This window comes from Ipomoea triloba, chromosome 4 (genome assembly GCF_003576645.1).
Source record: "Ipomoea triloba cultivar NCNSP0323 chromosome 4, ASM357664v1".
NCBI classification, from domain to species: domain Eukaryota; kingdom Viridiplantae; phylum Streptophyta; class Magnoliopsida; order Solanales; family Convolvulaceae; genus Ipomoea; species Ipomoea triloba.
In genome coordinates this window covers 29382859-29401857 of record NC_044919.1, presented here as the reverse complement: position 1 = coordinate 29401857, position 18999 = coordinate 29382859, and the positions used below count along the sequence as shown (strand labels likewise).

Here is an 18999-nt window from a genome sequence, read left to right as displayed (position 1 = left end):
TACATTTGTTTTGATATTATCGAATGAAACTGTAGTTATATCGAAATGTAACTGTAGTTGTGTTGAAATGTAACTGCAGTGTATATGAACTGATACTGAATAAAAGTTTCACATTTGTGTTTTATAATATTATCGAATGAAACTGTAGTTATATCAAAATGTAACTGTAGTTGTGTTGAAATGTAACTGCAGTGTATATGAACTGATACTGAATAACAATTTCACATTTGTGTTTTTTTATTATCGAATGAAACTGTAGTTATATCAAAATGTAACTGTAGTTGTGTTGAAATGTAACTGCAGTTGTGTTGAAATGTAACTGCAGTGTATATGAACTGAAAGTGAGTGGCGCGAATTCATCCGTCTGTTTTCATTAATCAAAACGACGTCGTTTTGATGCGCGGTCCACAATGCATTGTGGACCACGGTCCACGATATAATTTGCGTTTAACGGGTTAGTAGCTCTGATCTGCTACATCTAGCTAGTAAATGAACTAATGGAGCTGTATGTGCTTTTTATGAAATGCTTGTAAAATCATGTGATATTTTAGGCCATTAATTTGTTTAATTTCTTTTTGGTGTATGTAATCTTATGATATATATAGGAAGGAGGTGCGAGGAAAAGCAATGCGGTGGTCCTTCACTCGCAGATGGTGTGATTTTGAAGCATGTTGCAGCTACCAAGAGCAGTTCTTGAAGTCAGTGGAACTATCAATTGTCTTCTTAGTTCTTACTATACATATGGGGGATTTGTAACAGAGTATTTTATTTCATTTACTTATCAAACTTATGATTATTGTACATAATGTTTCCTAACCTATAATGAAGCTTAGCTTGCTGTTCTCTGAGTTGTTGTGTGCCAGATGTATGTTGAGAACACAATGTCCATGTTGTATAAGTCTTTGATGCCATGCATTTTCCTTCAAGCTTCTCTTCTCTTCTCTGATTTTCTTGAGGTTCAATCATATGTTTTTGATCTCCTTCTCCACACACATTTCTGTTCTTAGCTCATGGGCAGGCATATCTTGAAGAAGAGATCTGAAAAGTGATTGCTCTCTCTTCTCAGGTCTGAGATGAAGAGTATATTATATATTCTTTCCCAGAATTACCCCTCGGGTTTTCATGTTTTCCTTTACAAGTTAATAACTCCCATATGCTGGACATAAAATTTAAACATTAGGTGATTACTAAGGACCACTGTATTGTACTTGGTGTGACTAATTAGGGACTCAAATACAGTAACTATTTTACTATTAATTTTCTACAAGATCTATATTTTGAAATATGAGTTGAAGGTGTAACTAGTTTCATTTCATTTTCTCTTCTTCTTGATTGTCTGGTCAATTGCTTATTATCTTTTGACTTCATGATATTGATCTTTACTGAGACTCGAACTCATGCCTTCAACCTCAGAGTTACTTCATGCTGCTTGACCACAAGGTCTTTAGTATATAGGTTTATTACTTAAATTGACATTTGAAGAGCTGTCTTTCTGTATTTGTTTATGCTCAGTTAAATTACTAAATAAAAATAAGTGCAAAGTAACTTTCAAAAGTTACAAGATTTTTGTAAGCTATCTAAACCAAGCCCTCTGCCTTTCTCACATGCACTCCAATTTAATAACAAAGTACAATACTAAGAAGTTGAAGTCTTTAGTATACCAAGTCAATAGTACAATAGAAGAGAGAGTTTCATGGTGTAATGAGGATGATAAATGTTATTGACAAATGACAACAATTACCTTATGAACATTTCACAATATATATGTATACTAGTATTTTATATGCGCGGCACACAAAAATATGTGCACAATATTAATACTCAATGTTAATTTTTTTTTATAAAAATAATAGTATATACTTTTTTTTTTAATTTATAGTTGCAAAATTCATATTATATTAAAAGTATAGTTGCTAATTTGAGTAATAATTATGGAATGATTAATATTATTAATGTAATAATTTTATATATGATAAGTTATTACATATAATTATGGTAACATTTAATTAAAATCTAATAAAATGAAATTTATTTCTCATAATCATGTCTACATACATGATTACTATTGAAGAATAAAAAAAAAAAATATTGTGTATTCATGTGCATGATAAAAATGAGAAAAAATAACAGAATTTATAACAATAGCGATACTTTTATGTCCAAAAAATTGTATAGTACAACTCTTATAATATAATGTATAAAATATTTAACAGAAAAAATGGACATAAACCAATGATATAACTTGGATTGATGCTTATTATGTTTTTAGATTTTAGATATACACTACTCCATTGTGATGGTAGTCATTGACACTCAATTTACTTGCCACAAATAGTTCAAAGTCTTTTAATAACACACTTAAGGGATGTAATTACCACCTTAGTCAAGATGACATGAAAACATAGTTGCCATATTTACATATAAGTGTGTACAAATAAACTACTCATACAACAAGCTAGCCTCTTATAGCCACACAAAACAATGGCTGAAATATTTAAACGAGAGACTATGAATTAAAGTACATAACAATTGTTTGTAGACACAATGTATGATGTTCATGGTGTCTATGCCATGCATGAGACTAAACAATGCATCAAGTAGTTAAAGTAAATCAAAAAGCTGATATCAATAAGCTACTTAATGTAACCTTTTCATTTTCAGCTTATTGACATTAATAAGTTAAACCAAAAAGTTATTTACTACACGCTCATATTAATTGTTTGACCAGTCAAACATGCAAAATTTTGACTGATAAGGTATTTTTCAAACACTCTCATATTCAAAATAAGATGAACATTGGAGAACACATATGCGAAACACTATCACGAAACAAATTAATCATGACATTAAATGTTTCCCTTGTCTACAAAGAGATCGAATTATATCAATAATGTTATGTATTAGCTTTCCACGCGATCACATTAACTAGTACTAAAGTTGGATGTAATTTGTATTGTGTTAGTAACTAGTGTACTAGTTCCAGTGTCTAATTTATATTACTATTTGTGTTCAAAATTATTTTAAAAAAGAATGCACGTCTTACTTTTAGCTAAGCATATTTCAAAATTCACTTGAATCTCATATAATTATTTTTACATGATACATAAGTTTTGTGAATTTTAAGGGTAAACTCATTTCCTTCACCTTAATTATTATTATTTTTTAAACTTAAAAAAAGGTAACATATATATTATTTCAGGATTAGATGCATTTGCAAAAATCGTTTGGCTAAAATAATATTGTGAAAGAGTATTTTGTACTTTTTAACCAAACACATATACTAAATGTGTTTGGTTTTAAAATGAAACTATATATATACATAGATAAAATATTTTTTATGAGAAGTTTCTGTCATGGGTAAAAAGCTTCTCGCATGAGTAATCCATATAATATAATAAATGCATTTTTCAAATGTATTTTATGTGGAACAAGAGGATGAGAACTGAATATTGTATTGATTCAATTGAACAATTACAATGATGAGGAATAAGAGATATATATACAAGGGGAGTCTCAGGTAGAGTATGATAGCTAGTCCTAACGTGACTCAAACTCAGAGAGTCCTAATACTCCCCCTCAAGCGCAGAGTAAACTACTAACCTGAAGCTTGTCCCTAAGAAAAGAAAATCTAGGACTAGGCAAAGCTTTTGTAAAGATATCAGCTAATTGATCTTTTGTGGAAATAAAGTTAACCTGAATATCTCTATTGGCAACCCTATCTCTAACAAAGTGGTAGTCAATCTCCACGTGCTTAGTTCTTGCATGAAAAATTGGATTCGCACACATATAAGTAGCACCAAGATTGTCACACCATAATTTGGGAGTAAGGATGCCATCAATTTTGATCTCACGCAGCAAGGACATGATCCATATGACCTCAGCACAAACATCAGCCAAGGCTTTATACTCAGCTTCCGTGGATGATCTTGCAACTGTCTTCTGTTTCTTGCACACCCAAGAGATAAGATTGGTGCCAAGAAACACTGCATACCCACTAGTAGATTTACGGTCCTCAGGACAACCAGCCCAGTCAGAATCAGAGAAAGCATGAAGCTCTCTAGAATTTGACTGAGTTACACGCAAGCCGAATGAGAGGGTGCCTTTGACATACCTGAGCACTCGTTTTTGCTGCTCCCAGTGAGACAATGTTGGAGCATGCATATGTTGACACAATTGATTGACTGCAAAGGATAAGTCTGGCCGTGTAATTGTGAGATACTGGAGAGCACCAGCCAAACTCCTGTATTTCGTTGGATCTTCATATGAATCTGAATTAAGCAATGGAGTTTTCGATGTAGAAATAGGAGTGGCGAGAGGTTTACAATCAGTCATTCCAGCCCGTTTCAAGATGTCTGACATGTACCGCTGCTGAGAAAGAATAACACCATTGCTAGTTTTGACTAGCTCAATTCCAAGAAAGAAACCAGGTTCACCAAGATCTCTAATTTTGAAAGCATTAGACAATTTAGAGAGTAAATCAGACACTAGTAGCTCATCAGTCCCCATTACCAAAATGTCATCAACATATACTAAAAGATACACACATGCAGAACCACGAGAGTAATAGAATAATGACACATCAGTCTTTGAAGCTATAAACCCAACAGAGAGTAAAAAAGTATGCAGCCGATTAAACCAAGCTCGTGGAGCTTGCTTTAAGCCATATAAGGAACGCCTCAACAGACAAACGTGATCAGGCAATTGAGCATCAGCATACCCGGGTGGTTGACGCATATAAACAGTCTCAACCAAATCACCATTCAAAAATGCATTGTGTACGTCAAGCTGCCTAACCACCCAACCTGAGGAAATAGCCAAACTCAAAAGCAATCTGACTGTAGTGGGTTTCACAACCAGACTAAAGGTGTCAAAAAAGTCCTGACCAGGAACTTGATTAAACCCTTTCGCCACAAGTCTCGCCTTATGCCTCTCTATTGAACCATCAGCTTTACGTTTAGTACGAAAAACCCACTTACACCCAATCACATTCATACCTGGGCGAGGAGGAACTAGAACCCAAGTCTGATTGTGCAAAACTGCATTGAACTCCAGATCCATTGCCTCTCCCATTCAGAAAATTTAACTGCCTGAGTGTAGCAAGTGGGCTCGGTAGGACAGGCCTGAGCAGAGAGAACCAAAAGTGGAGCCACAGACCGACTCCTCGTAGCCATTGCATGGGAGCGAACAGTCGGACGTGTGGACTTGCCACGGGGTCGTCCTCTTTGACGAGTAGGAGCAGCAGTGGTGGTGATAGGAGAATCAACCTGAGCAGAATCAGCAAGAGAAGATGGCAATACCTGTAAAACCGATTCAGCCCACGGCTTCTACACAGAGGGAGGAGATGGCACAGCAACCCTACTAACAAAGGGAAACACATTCTCGTCAAAGTGTACATGTCTGCAGATATAAATCTTATTAGTCGTTAAGTCCATGCATCTGTACCCCCTAAAAGACTCAGGATAACCTAAGAAGACACAAGGAGATGACCGATACGACATTTTGTGACGATTATAAGGACGCAAGTGAGGATAACAAAGACAACCAAACACACGAAGAAAAGAGTATGAGGGAGAAGATTTATGTAACAATAAATGAGGACTAGAATTCTGCAAAACACTAGATGGCATTCTATTAATCAAGTAAATAGCAGTTTCAAAAGCAAAGTCCCAAAAACGAGATGGAACAGATGCACGAGCCATAAGAGTAAGACCAGTTTCGACAATATGCCTGTGCTTCCTCTCAACACGACCATTCTGTTCATGAGTGTAGGCACAAGATTATCTATGATTAATCCCTAACTGAAGAAGAACAGTATGTAACTTTTTGTATTCAGCTCCTAAGTCCGACTGAATAGCCTTAATTTTGCGATTAAATGACCGTTCAACTAAGGCACGAAACTTGTCAAAAATGGCATACAAGTCAGACTTCAATTTCATAGGATAATACCACGTGTAACAAGAATGGTCATCAACAAAAAGAACAAAATAACGATAACCAGAAGAAGACAAAACAGGAGCTGGTCCCGAAATATCAGTATAAATCAAATCAAGAATATTCGAACTAACAGAGTCTACACGTGGCAAAGGGAAACGAGCAGACTTGCCCAATTGACACGCAGAACACAAAGAAGAAGTACAACGATTATTGCGACTAGAACCACTAACAGAACAAAAAGGAAGAATATGATCTAAGACTCGTTGATGAGGATGTCCCAAACGATCATGCCATACGGAAGAGGAAGCACTGGACGAGATAAACGCACGGGGACTATTTTTTGGAATGGGCAGCGTGTAGAGACCACCGCAACTATTGCCGCGAAGAAGAATTGCCTTGGTTGCTATATCCTTCACAAAAAAAAAGGATAGATGAAACTCAAAAAAGACTTTATTATCTTTTGCAAAGCGTTGCACAGATAAAAGAGAGGAAGACAAACCAGGAACATGTAAAATATCAGACATCCTAAATACTTTAGACGGGGTAGAAAAAGAAGCATGACCAGTATGACTAATAAGCAAACCTGTACCATCACCAACTCGAAGAGCATCACCACCAGTGTACTCTTCAGATGTAGAGAGCGCAGCAATATCAGGGGTCGCGTGATTTGTCGCCCCAGTGTCTGGAATCCAAAGATGCGAGTCAGATACAAGATTCGGCGCATCCTCAGCATATGTTAAATGAGCTTGGAGTCCACGGCCAATTAAAGAAAAACAGGCTGGTGCAAGATGGCCATAATTGCCACATAATTGGCATTGAGGCTGCCAATTACCACCACGTCGCCCACGTGACCTGCCACCACCATGCGAGCCACGTCCACGCTGCACACCACCGCCCTGCTGCTGCTGCTGGTCGGTGAAAATAGCACCGCCACGTGACTGATTCCCACCGCGGCGATTCGATCCGCCACGCCAAGACCGCGACCGACCTCCACTACCACGCTGGCCAACAAAAGCCGCAGCTGCAGGGGCTGGAACACTGCCATAGCTATCACCGGTAGCGAACTCATGCGAGCCAAGGAGATCGGCGAGTTCGGGAAGACGCACCGGCTGACCTAGAACATTCAAAGAGGCTACGACAGAGTGATATTCTGGACGTAAACCTCTGAAAATATACATATTCTGATCCTCCAAAGGAACTGCACGGCCAGCAAGAGCTAGATCTTCCACCATAACTTGCGCACGAGCAATGTAGTCGACGGCGGAGGCATCACCTTGGCGTATTGTTTGCAGCTGTCCAAGAATATGCATAATCCGAGCTTGACTGGAAGAAGCGAGAGCCTGCTCAAGCGCCAACCAGAGATCACGCGACGTAGTGCAACCAATTGCGAGGTACATAACTTCCGACGAAAGTGAAGAGATTAACATGCTAAGGACCGCCTGATCTTGGCGCACCCATGGAGCATGCAGCGGGTTGGGTAGAGCAGCAGCAGCGGAGGAGCCTTCAGAAACGGGAAGAAAACGATTAGGGCAAGAGTTCGTGCCATCAACGAAACCCATGAGGTTGTGCCCACGAAGAAACGGAATAACCTGTGTCCTCCAAAACAAGAAATTCTTGTTCGTTAGCTTAATGCTAACATAGTGATGCGCAGCAGACAGAGAAGCGGCTGCTGAAGAAACCGCAGAAGAAATAGCTGCATCAGAAACGGTCCGTTCCGAAGAATTAACAGAGCTGTCAGCCATTGGAAAATAAACCTAGGCTAGCTGATAGCAGATGAGAACTGAATATTGTATTGATTCAATTGAACAATTACAATGATGAGGAATAGGAGATATATATACAAGGGGAGTCTCAAGTAGAGTAGGATAACTAGTCCTAACATGACTCAAACTCAGAGAGTCCTAATAAAGAGAAGTACATTTTCTTATACGATGTATTTAAATAATATTAAATGTATTTGAGAAATACTTTTTACATTTATTTTTCATGAAAATTTTAAAAATTGATTTTTTAGGAGATGCATTTATGATCAGGTTTGACCTGAATGCTTTTCCTAAATAAATTTTTATTTTTGTCTAATTTTTAAAATGTGTATTTTTCTTTTTTTTTTTTCATGGCAGGTCAAATTTGTCCATTTCAAAAAGCCCCACAAGTCTCACAACGGACTGATTCAAACGCTAATATTGAGAAGGGGTGAGATTGTAAATAAAATAAAAAAGATATTTAAAAAAGCTGAGATACTCTGAGAAATTCGAACGTTAGAAACGAGGGACCCCTATATATTTCAACGGAGAGAGAAACGTCGGCTCAAATCCAAATTCAAATAAAGATAGTGCGATGATTGGTGTGGTTTCTCGGAGCATCCAACGGTCTGATCATTGTCCTGGGAATCTCCGTCGTCATGGCTCAAATCCAAATTCAAATAAAGATAGTGCGATGATCGGTGTGGTTTCTCGGAGCATCCAACGGTCTGATCATTGTCCTGGGAATCTCCGTCGTCATGGCGGCGGAGGCCAGTCTTTCGTCACGCCATCGCGTTGGTTTCTTGCGCTAGAATTCGAGTCAACCAGAAAGCTTCCGCTCTCACCATCCTCTCTCCGAATTCCAATTCCGATCCTAAACGCCAAGAACGCCGGGTACTTTCCCCTCTTTTCGTTTTAATAATGATTTCGAAGCATTTTTATTATTTGTTTTTCATTTCAATCGATTCAATGCAAAGCATAATGTTACAAATATTTTTAAGTGAATTGATTAATTATCATCATTTTTGACTTTTAAATTTGTAGGTGTCTCTGCATCTGTTTTCACAGTTTTGTTTGATGTTTAGATTGTTACCTCTTTTCTCATTTGTTGTATCCTCTTATGAGCTTAGGACTGCAATGGATAAAGATGAAGTTTACTCAGGAGCCAGGTTTTTGGGTGATCTTGTTACTTATCCGCATTGGGAACTGGGCATTTGGAATTCTTGGCAGGTTTGTGTTACTAAAATAATATTCTAATTATCTCTGAAATATGTTTTTGGCAAGTCGTGACCTGGCTGAGTAGTTCGTTTTTCTCTTATGTTATGATGATTGGTCAAAGTGATTCTTTCTCTTGCATAGTAATTGTATATTTTTTCTATACTTAAGTTGAACTTAAATAAAAGTATTGTGGTGGTTTGACTTTACATGAAGTATGATATTTCACCAGAAAATGTCATGCCTTCCGTTTGTGGAAAATAGGAAAAGAAAACTCCCTACTGTTAGTCATAATGAGTCAATTGGTTGCTGAATTGCACTCAAGTGTGTAACATCTAGAATTCCCATACCAACTGTAAATTTCCTTATTTCCCATCTTTGTTTAGAAAAATTCCATTCTGATACAGAATTTACTGTCAAAATGTAGATGTAGATAGTTGTATGGTTCTTCCCTCCTTCCGGTGATTTAGGTCAATATGAAATTTCTTGAAATTTAAATGGTTGACGTAGAATATTACAGAAATTTCAAGTTATTGCCTCCAATTTGAATGGCCACCTGTGTTGCCATGTATGTTATAAGCTGAAAATAGTGTAGCAGTAGTGCAGTACTGCAGTAGACATGGAACGTGGAAGTGATGGAGTAGTTGATGAATAATGAATGACTGGATTTCAAAATCTCTTTTGCATAAACATTTCATGATATACTTTCATAATTACTTGTTGCATAGTCTTTAATCCTTTTGTTTGGCATAGTTTTCTACTACACTGTTTTACTCCAAGTTTTCCTTTACTATGTTAAGTAAACAAAATGATCTTTTGTTGATATTCAGGACTAGCTTTATTACATAGGTATAGTTCATCCTCTAAATTATGTGAAGAGCCACTACCAGTACCTGAGGATAGGATCCACGAGGCTGCTCTCTTTCATCCATTTGCTGAAGCTTCCTATACTGTATGCTGACTTTAGTTATCAATTTCTATAAAATAGCTAGACCTATTGTAGTGTGTTTTAATGTGGAAGGGTACAATGCAGGGTCTGTTACTTGATGTTGGAAGAAATCCAATACTTTTTCCATTGTCATGGGCTCATGGCTATGTAGGCAAGGCGTCTTCTCTCCTTGGGCTCGTAAAAGGTGAGAAATGTATTTGTTTCTACATGCGTTGTGATGTTAAATACACCTTTTATGGAAATAATTGATAACAACAATTTGAGACCTTGAAGAGCTTTGGTGTTTTGCAGTTTGGGGCATTACTTTGGGTTTATTGGATGAAGTAGAAGCTATTCGGGAGCTTGCATCATTAGTTTAAATTCTTAGATTGATTACTTTTCATTCTTTGTTCTGTTTTTATTTGCATTTTGGGAATTTTTAGTTTTGGGGTATTTTTAGTTTTGGGGTTGTAGTCTCCAGACTTGGTGACTTTGAGTTTGAATTTTGTTTAGTAAATTATCTTGTTGGATGTGGCGATTGTTAATTTCCTAATTAGTTCTGGAGTATTTTTTGAATTGAGAAAGGTCTAAAAGATAACCTTTATGGCTCTCCAAATATTCTAGTCTTCATGTAATTATGAGTTTTCAACCCCATTCTCTAGTGGCACATTGTTATTCTCTTCCTAGGGCGTGTGTCTATGGAATTCAACAAATGGTTCCTACAACCCTTGCACCCTTTCCTATGCAGTTTTAAGTCAATCATAAGCTTTTTGAAGGCCAAAATTCATGGCTATTCTTGTTCCCATTTCCCTTGATTTTTACACTAGTTTGTTTATTTTAGAATACTTAAGAGTGCTCCTAAATTGATACTCCGTATTAGGATGGTCACCTGAACTCAAAGTAGAATTCACTTGATTACTTTACTTTCCTAGTAGTTTAAGAACCCTAGAGATGAAAGGATTTCTGGTTTCCCTTTGACAACCTACCTAGTTTAGTATAAATACCATTTAATATTTTGACTTAATTTCAGTTAGTCCCTCAAATATTTAAGTGGACTAAACCCACCCTCACTAGGAATGGGAAACCAAGCATACTCCTAGGAATAGAACTAGACTTTCCTATTATCCAACATTTCCAACTTCTAGTTTTGGCTTCATGAATAAACTGCTTGCTGCATTTGTATCAGATCTTTGAGGCTTAACGAATCAGGATTTTGGTAAAATATACTGGTATTATTGATGATTTCTACTAATTGAACATGCAAAGCATTTTTATTTTTTTTCTTTTTTTTTTTGGGGTGCAAGTTGGGCATTCTATATTTTCACAAGCTCCAACTTGAGGGGGAGTATAGTGCTCAAAATTGAGATTAGGATGGTTTCCTAAACTCAAATTAGGAATTTTATAAGCATTAAGAGTTTACATGATTACAACACTTTCCTAGTTACTTTGGAATTCTAGAGATGGAAGGATTTCTAGTTTCCCTAAAACATAAAATAATTTTCTCTTATTCTTGTTTCATTCTCCTGCTGCTTTTGTCTCATTGGCTGGTGGTGGCGCTTTGCCACCTTCTGGGCCACCGTTTCATAATCTATAATAATTGCTAACTCATGTAGCAGAAAAAAATTGGTTTCAGCTAACTAAAGGTTAGTTTGCACAGAAAGTAGTTGCATTAAGCATCAAGTCTACTTAGTTTCTTGAATACACTAGATTTTTTTAAAAACCTTTACAAAGAAAATCTTTACCATGAAAACAGCTTTCTAATCAATTGTAGCAACATGGTATTTATGAAACAAACAGGATTGACAGTACATACAACTAGTAGTTAACATGTCAAATACTTCAAATTGGCTACACTTAGTAATGCTAATTGTATAAGAATATTTTGGGTTGACATGTGAAACCATTAGTTGGCTATGGTATTCTTATGATTAAAAGGGATGATATTGACGTGTCAAATAAAAGTAAAAGAAGGTTAGTTTGCACTATATTCCACTAAATAATGCTAATTGTATAAGAATATTTTGGGTTGACATGGGAAACCATTAGTTGGCTATGGTATTCTTATGATTAAAAGTGATGATATTGACGTGTCAAATAAAAGTAAAAGAAGAAAAGTGATGAGACTAAATGAATGACTCTTGTTGGTTTCCTGTGTTATTTTTATTTTTAAATTTATTAAACTTTCTATACGTATATATTGGGAAAAATATTAGTTTGGACTTCAGAACATTCATGTGCACTGGTATAGTGGTATTTGAATTTTCTGTATCTGTAAACTGTGTGTAACATTTTGTTTTGAGCAGTTAATATGCCAGCTTTTACCTGTTTTTTATAGTCGACCTTTACTTGAAGCTGATAATTGGTGGCAAGGTCATGCAACAGCTTTCTTGAAATATGTCAAATTGACCATCATGTACTTAGAAAGGGACGTGTTAACCAACTAAACCAAGTAAGTCATAGTCTAAGTATGGGCTCTAATATTGTTTATTACCATCTCTAGATCTTTTCTGTATTTTCTCTTAGTATATAATACTGGTTCTAGGTAAAAGAAGTTCTTAACAAAATGAAGGATGGGCCTTAATGTAGCAATTATTTAAATTCTCCCACTTAAAATATGTGAAATCTCATTGTGTAACAAAAATTGACGATGCGTAGACAGTGTGTGCAATAGGAGTAATTAATATCATCATTGTACCTTAATTATTTGGTCCTTACTAAATTACCCATTGATCTCATTTTAGATGGGCTAGTGCTTTGCCCTGGTTATTACAAACTATTTGTGTATTTTAGTTTTCTTTATAAATTATTTAGCTTGCTTTATTTAAATTGTCTCTGCAAAAATACAGTTTGAAGTTTAGAATAGCACATATAGAGTACAGAAAATATTGTTTTCAAAACTCAAAACAAAAACAAACAGTTAGTTAAGTACCTTCTCTTTCATTTTATTTGTCTTGTTTATTATTTGAGGGCCTAGTTATAGTGGGACAATATATGTGTCTAGTTCAAGTGGTAAAAGGAGTGGCTTCCTAAATTTCGCAGTTCCATCCTCCTCTAGTATGTTCAAAAAAATTTCTATTGAGATTTATTTGTGCTGGAATAAGAAAACTTCATGCGCATTCAAGTAGGGTTCTATATAGTACCTCAATATTCATTTTTTCCTACATGCACATATAGATCCTAAGATTTTAAAAAATAGTTAAATTTCTTAATCACTCATGTAAATCATTCCGAATTCATATATTAATTTCATTGTTGCCATCAAATAGTCTACACATTAGCACAGGGTAGTGATATTCCAAGACCAATCATTCTCCTGCTGCTTCTTGATTCCAACGCACCAATTGTATTGCAGTCTTATACCCATAACTAGTTCTATTCACAGTAGAGAGTTCAAAACTTGAAATATCTATATCTTTCACCCTTTTGTTATGGGTTTTCTGCTACATGTCATTCCCTTGTACACTAAAATATATTTCTTTTAGTTGATGTTCTCAGTTCTCTGTTAATTGAACAAAAAAGGAATTGGGTATGTTTTATAGAAGTGATTTTTCGCTTTATGGGTCATTTATTTAAATAATACTTTCTTTTGAATATTATAGTACTTTTTGTAGACTAAACTAAATTATACTTGCACAGCTTCTTTAGTGTTACTTTGATCGGGAACCTACAGAAATTTGATCTCTTTTCTCATCCGAAGCAACTTTTAGAGTTCAGACCCACATCCTCATAAATGTAACTAAAATTTCTGTTTCATGTTCTTTTCTCAGGATAAGTGTAAAGCAGCATACTTCATTGGTGTTTTACACCATTTGAAAACTGTTGTGATTGCGGTGCGTGGAACTGAGACCCCTGAAGACCTCATAACTGATGGTTTATGCAGGGAATGCAGCCTTTCTGAAGGGGATTTTAGATGGCTTAGTAGAGTATCTCTCTCCCTTTCTCTCTCATGAACACAATTTTTCGTTTTTACTGTCTTGTGTGGTTGCTTCCTTACCTTGTTTGAACTAGAGGTTTAAATTTTTTGAAGGGCAATATTTTAGTGATCATGGGTCCACAATGCTGAACTAAGCTTCAAACGATACTAGAAACAGGTTAACTTTGACAAAATATTTTTTAAAAAATACCCGGTTACTGAGAAACATAGGGATTATTTTTGCTTGGGTGATGCACTCGATGTGATTGACCCATTTCGTGCGGTACGTACACCTGGATGATCTTCCCATTGCGGTCCTTGTACGTCCTCCGCACCACCATAACCTCATTGTCGTTACAAATGGGAATTGAATGTACATTGTACTTGTTCCAGAGATTCGACAAGAGGGGTGTGGCGGTGCATTCGCCGAGAAGGAGGTTGGGGAACGTGGTTCTCCAAATCGGGAGTTCCATGGGTGGTTAACAAACAGGAAAAAAGTGTAATATTTATTTTGGAATAAGACTTAGAGTTAGGCTCATTCTGTTTTTGAATTAATTTAAATAAAGAGCAGTAAATACGGTTTGGTGTATATAAGATACCTCCACCTTTTAATTATAAGATATTTAGTTTAGGTTTTTATTTTTGGTAGTTTAGGTTTTTAATTTTGATATGTATAATTAAAAGGTGGAGCAGTAAATCCGGTAGGTATACACGAACCGTATTTACTGCTCTTTATTATTTTATTTTTTTTTGAAGATAAACGTAGCTATTCCATTAATTCATAACATAAAACGTTTACATCAATTATCAATGAAATGGTAAACCATTCCTTACAGTCAGACATAGAAACAACTTTTCTAACTATGCTATAAAAAACTTGAATCGCAGACTGTTTCATAACTATGAAGCTATGCTCCTTCAGGGAGCTTAAAGCTTCTTCAAAGATCTGGGTCTTCGTCATCATTCTTTTTTGCTCGCCCAGGATAAGATCAACACTTGTCGAAACCAAACTAAACGATTTATGCTAATGAAAATGAAAAGCTCGTGAAAGTAACGAGAGCAAAATACTCGTGAAACTAACGAGAGGAAAACACAATAATAGAGAAAAAAAAAAGTGGGTAAAGTCAAAGTAGGGTTGGGAGTTCAAGACTACCAACGCAAACCCCAATACCTACCAACTATTATTTTATTCAAAGGGAGAGAAAACGGAAGAAAAAGATCTGTGGCGGTGGTCAGAGGCGGACGGAACTGCGACGATGGTCGGGGCGGAAGAAGAGCGAGAGCAAACATGGAAGGTGACCAAAACCGCCGGCCTCCGGCCGGCGACGGAAGCCGAAGTTGAGCAGCAGAGAAAGGCGTTTTGTTTTAGAGAGAAAAGGGAGGCAACACTGCTCTTTATTTAGATTAATTCAAAAATAGAATGAACCTAACTCCTAAGGCTCATTCCAATTTTCTTGTATTAACCACCCATGAAGAACCACGTTCCCCAACCTCCTTGGCGAATGCACCCGTGCAGTAAAGTATGCCTTCTGGCACATCTCCAGTGAGAGCTGGCTGGAAACATGGGGGTTGTACTTCATTCTCTATGTTGGATGATGTCAAAGGCGTTGAGGTTTAGCATAATTGATAAATATAGGTTGAAATCTGAAGGAAGAACAAGAAACTAATTGCAACCTTTGCTTGTGGGGGGAGAGAGCATTGAGAGATGAGAGGGAAAAACGAGAGAGAAACAAGAGAGCGACGAGGGAGAGTTGAGAGATAGGGATTTGAATGTCTCCCAACTAAAAAATTAAGAAGACATGAATGTCTCCCAACTAAAAACTTAAGAAGACATTTTCCACCAAAGTGAACATTTTTCCTTCGACTAAAATGAATATTTTGTGTTGACTTTATGTTTTTTTGTATTGCCACATGGACCCTAAGTAGAATTGTAGAAATTGAACAGGGAGAGAAATGATTAAAGAATAGAGAGAAAATGGATATAAAATTAACATTTATGAAATTATGATTGATTACACTGTTTCTAAAGTAAAGGTAGCATTTTTTGATACATATTGGTTGCCTAGGCTGCACATGCTCTAACATGTGGACAAATTGACTAAGAAATTCATAGATGTAAAATAAACAAATTGCCCAATTCTGAATTTTTCCTAACACCATTTTTCCACTAAAGCTATTCCTAATTCCCAATTTGAAACAACTACTCCCAAACTTGGCCATTAATTTGCAATTTCATTACAGATTATTGAGTATTTGACAGCCATTATCCAACAATAATGTTATCCTAATCAATTGGGAGGAGAAATATAATACCTAATAAGGTATTATATCGTCAAACGTAAGTGGTATGACTTGTCAAATGATTAATTAAGTGGGTATTAGTTTGCTTTTGTTTGGCATGCCACAAAAATGGTGGAATTTAATTAGGCTGACTGATTACTTAAGTGGTATTAGTTTGCTTTTGTTTGGCATGCCACAAAAATGGTGAAATTTAATTAGGCTGTGTGAACTGTGATTTGAGCTTTGCATGTAGTCATCTTTGGCAGTCCTACAAACAAATAAAAAAAAAAACTATGTGCTTTGCATTTTTACCTATCAATATATGTATGTGCATTTGTGTTTAATTTTCAGTTTTTACCTATCAATATGTGTGTGTATTATAGTGACAAAAATGTTCAGTTGGGGGGGATCATGGAAAGAGAGGCTACCTCACCATTCCACTATGCCCATGCTGGAGTAGTTGAGGTTGCACGTGATCTGTATATGCAAGTTGAAGGAAATTCTGTGGATGGTATGGAGCTATGGATATTATATTTCTGTTAATGCAAACCTACATTAGGATTTAACATTGAAAATGAGCTCAAAGGATTGGCTAATAGCATTGCCAACTTTGTTCAAAAGCACAAAAGTCTCAACCTTAAGAAACACACTAATCTCATTCCTTAGTTAGGTGGTTCCAGAGTGTGCTTATCTAGAATGATTTTGCATTTAGCAATGGATCCTAAGAGTTGCACATGTAATTGATGTGTTGTTTCTTGACATCCGAGCTTCTAGGATTTCCAATTCACCACGGATATCCTCTTTTAATGAAAAGTGATACTTAACCAACTAGGTCCAATGTTCACATAAAAAAGGTGTTGTGCAATCCAGAAATTGTACTTTTTGATATAGTGGAAAGTTGGGATATTTAGTTTATTACTTCAAGTTGAGCCAATTGAGGTAGCTCAAATAGTTGGACTGTGTGGTTTGTAATTACAAAGTTTAATTAAAAGGTTTGAACCTTCACTTTGTTGACTAAACTGTAACTGGCTTGGGGAGCTTCGAGACCAGCCCTAGCCTAGACCTTCTAGGGCCAGTGCAGGGTGAGGGCCAACCAGTGGCTAGAACTAGTTTACATCCAACACAAAGGATTAGAACTGCCTATATAGATACAAGTACATGCTAAGACATGATCGCACATTTAATCATTCTTCAATTTGGAATGCTTGATTTTTATGCTACAATATGAAATTGTGATTCAAATGATTAATACTTCTGTTATTGTAAAGCAGTAAGTTATTCTAAACACTTTGTATACATCATTTGCTTATATCTTCTTAAATGTTTGAACTGTCGGTGCTACACTGAAACAGTGACTTTTTGTCTCCATTTCTTTGTATTTCTTCAAATAGTTGCACCAACAGTTTCCTAACTTACATGTTTATGCATATGGTCCTCTCCCCTGTGTGAATCTAGTGGTAGCAGATGCATGTAAAGAGTTCATTACTAGGTAATGTGAAACAAAGAATAAAAGATAAAAATAAGAGAGGATGTATCATTTACATACATTGTTTGTTTCTTTAATTAGCTTATGAAGTGCATGCTCAAAAGCTCATATATTTTTCCTTCTATGAAAATCCTCTCAGCGTTGTGTACAACGATGAATTTTCAGCACGCCTTTCAGTTGCAAATTGGATCAATTATGAGGCTTCAAGCAGCTGCACTTAAGGCACTATCACAAGATGGCATCATGGACTTGACCACACTATGTTTTTGTCCATTTGCCAAAAGACTCAAATTGGTGGTACAGTTTAGGCATAGTCTCTACCCTATTACAGAGAATCATATCAAAGTTCATATCAACAATGAACAAATCAAATTTTACCATTAATTTGGGGTGGTGTGATGTCTCTACGCAATTTAAATTTTACCATTAATTTCCCTAAAAAATCTTGTTCTTGATGAACTCCAAAGCAGTCAATATTTTACATAAAACTGAATAGTGGGAGTAGTATTTTCTGGACATACTATTTGGCTCCCTGGAATATGTGGAACCACCACATATCTAAAAGGAGAAGCCCCGGTATTTTATACTTTTGTGTTGTAAAATTTCTGATAATATTGTGATAAAAAGTTCTAGAGCTCTTTAGCCCGGTGTTTGTTGCTTTTCACATAAATTACTTTATTGCAGGTGATTTGTACAAGTAGAGATCAGGTTAGTTTGGAGTCACAAAAAACTTTACGTTGATAATCACTATTTTTATATTTAATTTGTATTAAATTATTAGTTTTATTTATTTAACATTATATTTATTTTAAGTTTAATTTTATATTTTATATTAATATATTAGTTATTTGAATAATTAATTTTAGTAGTTGTTTTGGGCCATTAAAAATTTTGCGTATTAATATTAGTATTAATAAAGTTGGGCTAGGTGAATTAAAGTAGCCTCTTTGCTTATCTAATTCATTTTGAACAAAACCAAAGCGTATTCTCGGCAACTTATCTAATTAAAGTTGGGTTCGATCCCCGGCAACGACGCCAAAATGAATTAGATAAGCAAAGAGGCTACTTTAATTCACCTAGCCCAACTTTAATAATACTAATATTAATACGTAAAATTTTTAATGGCCCAAAACAACTACTAAAATTAATTATTCAAATAATTAATATATTAATATAAAATATAAAATTAAACTTAAAATAAATATAATGTTAAATAAATAGATTAGCAGCCTGCTTTGTAAGGGGTATCCCATTTTAATTCATTTCGATAGATTTCCTTTTGTTGCCTCTCACACACGTATATATATATATATAGTGTCCCTAAATTCTCTTTTTAGAGAATTAATATATTTATATATATTTTTATTTTGTAAACAATCTCCACGATGTACGGCTGAGTTCATATTTTTCCAATTCAAGGATTATGGAAGTTTGATTCTACAAGACTAGTAAGCTTTATTTAGCCTAAATTATTCTTTGCACTTTATTATCTATATATCTT

General features: G+C 35.6%; 1 pseudogene; it reads left to right on the top strand.

The window, feature by feature from the left end:
• Nucleotides 1-8271: 8271 nt before the first annotated feature.
• Nucleotides 8272-18068, top strand: LOC116016127 (annotated as a pseudogene).
• The last annotated feature ends 931 nt before the right edge of the window (nucleotides 18069-18999 follow it).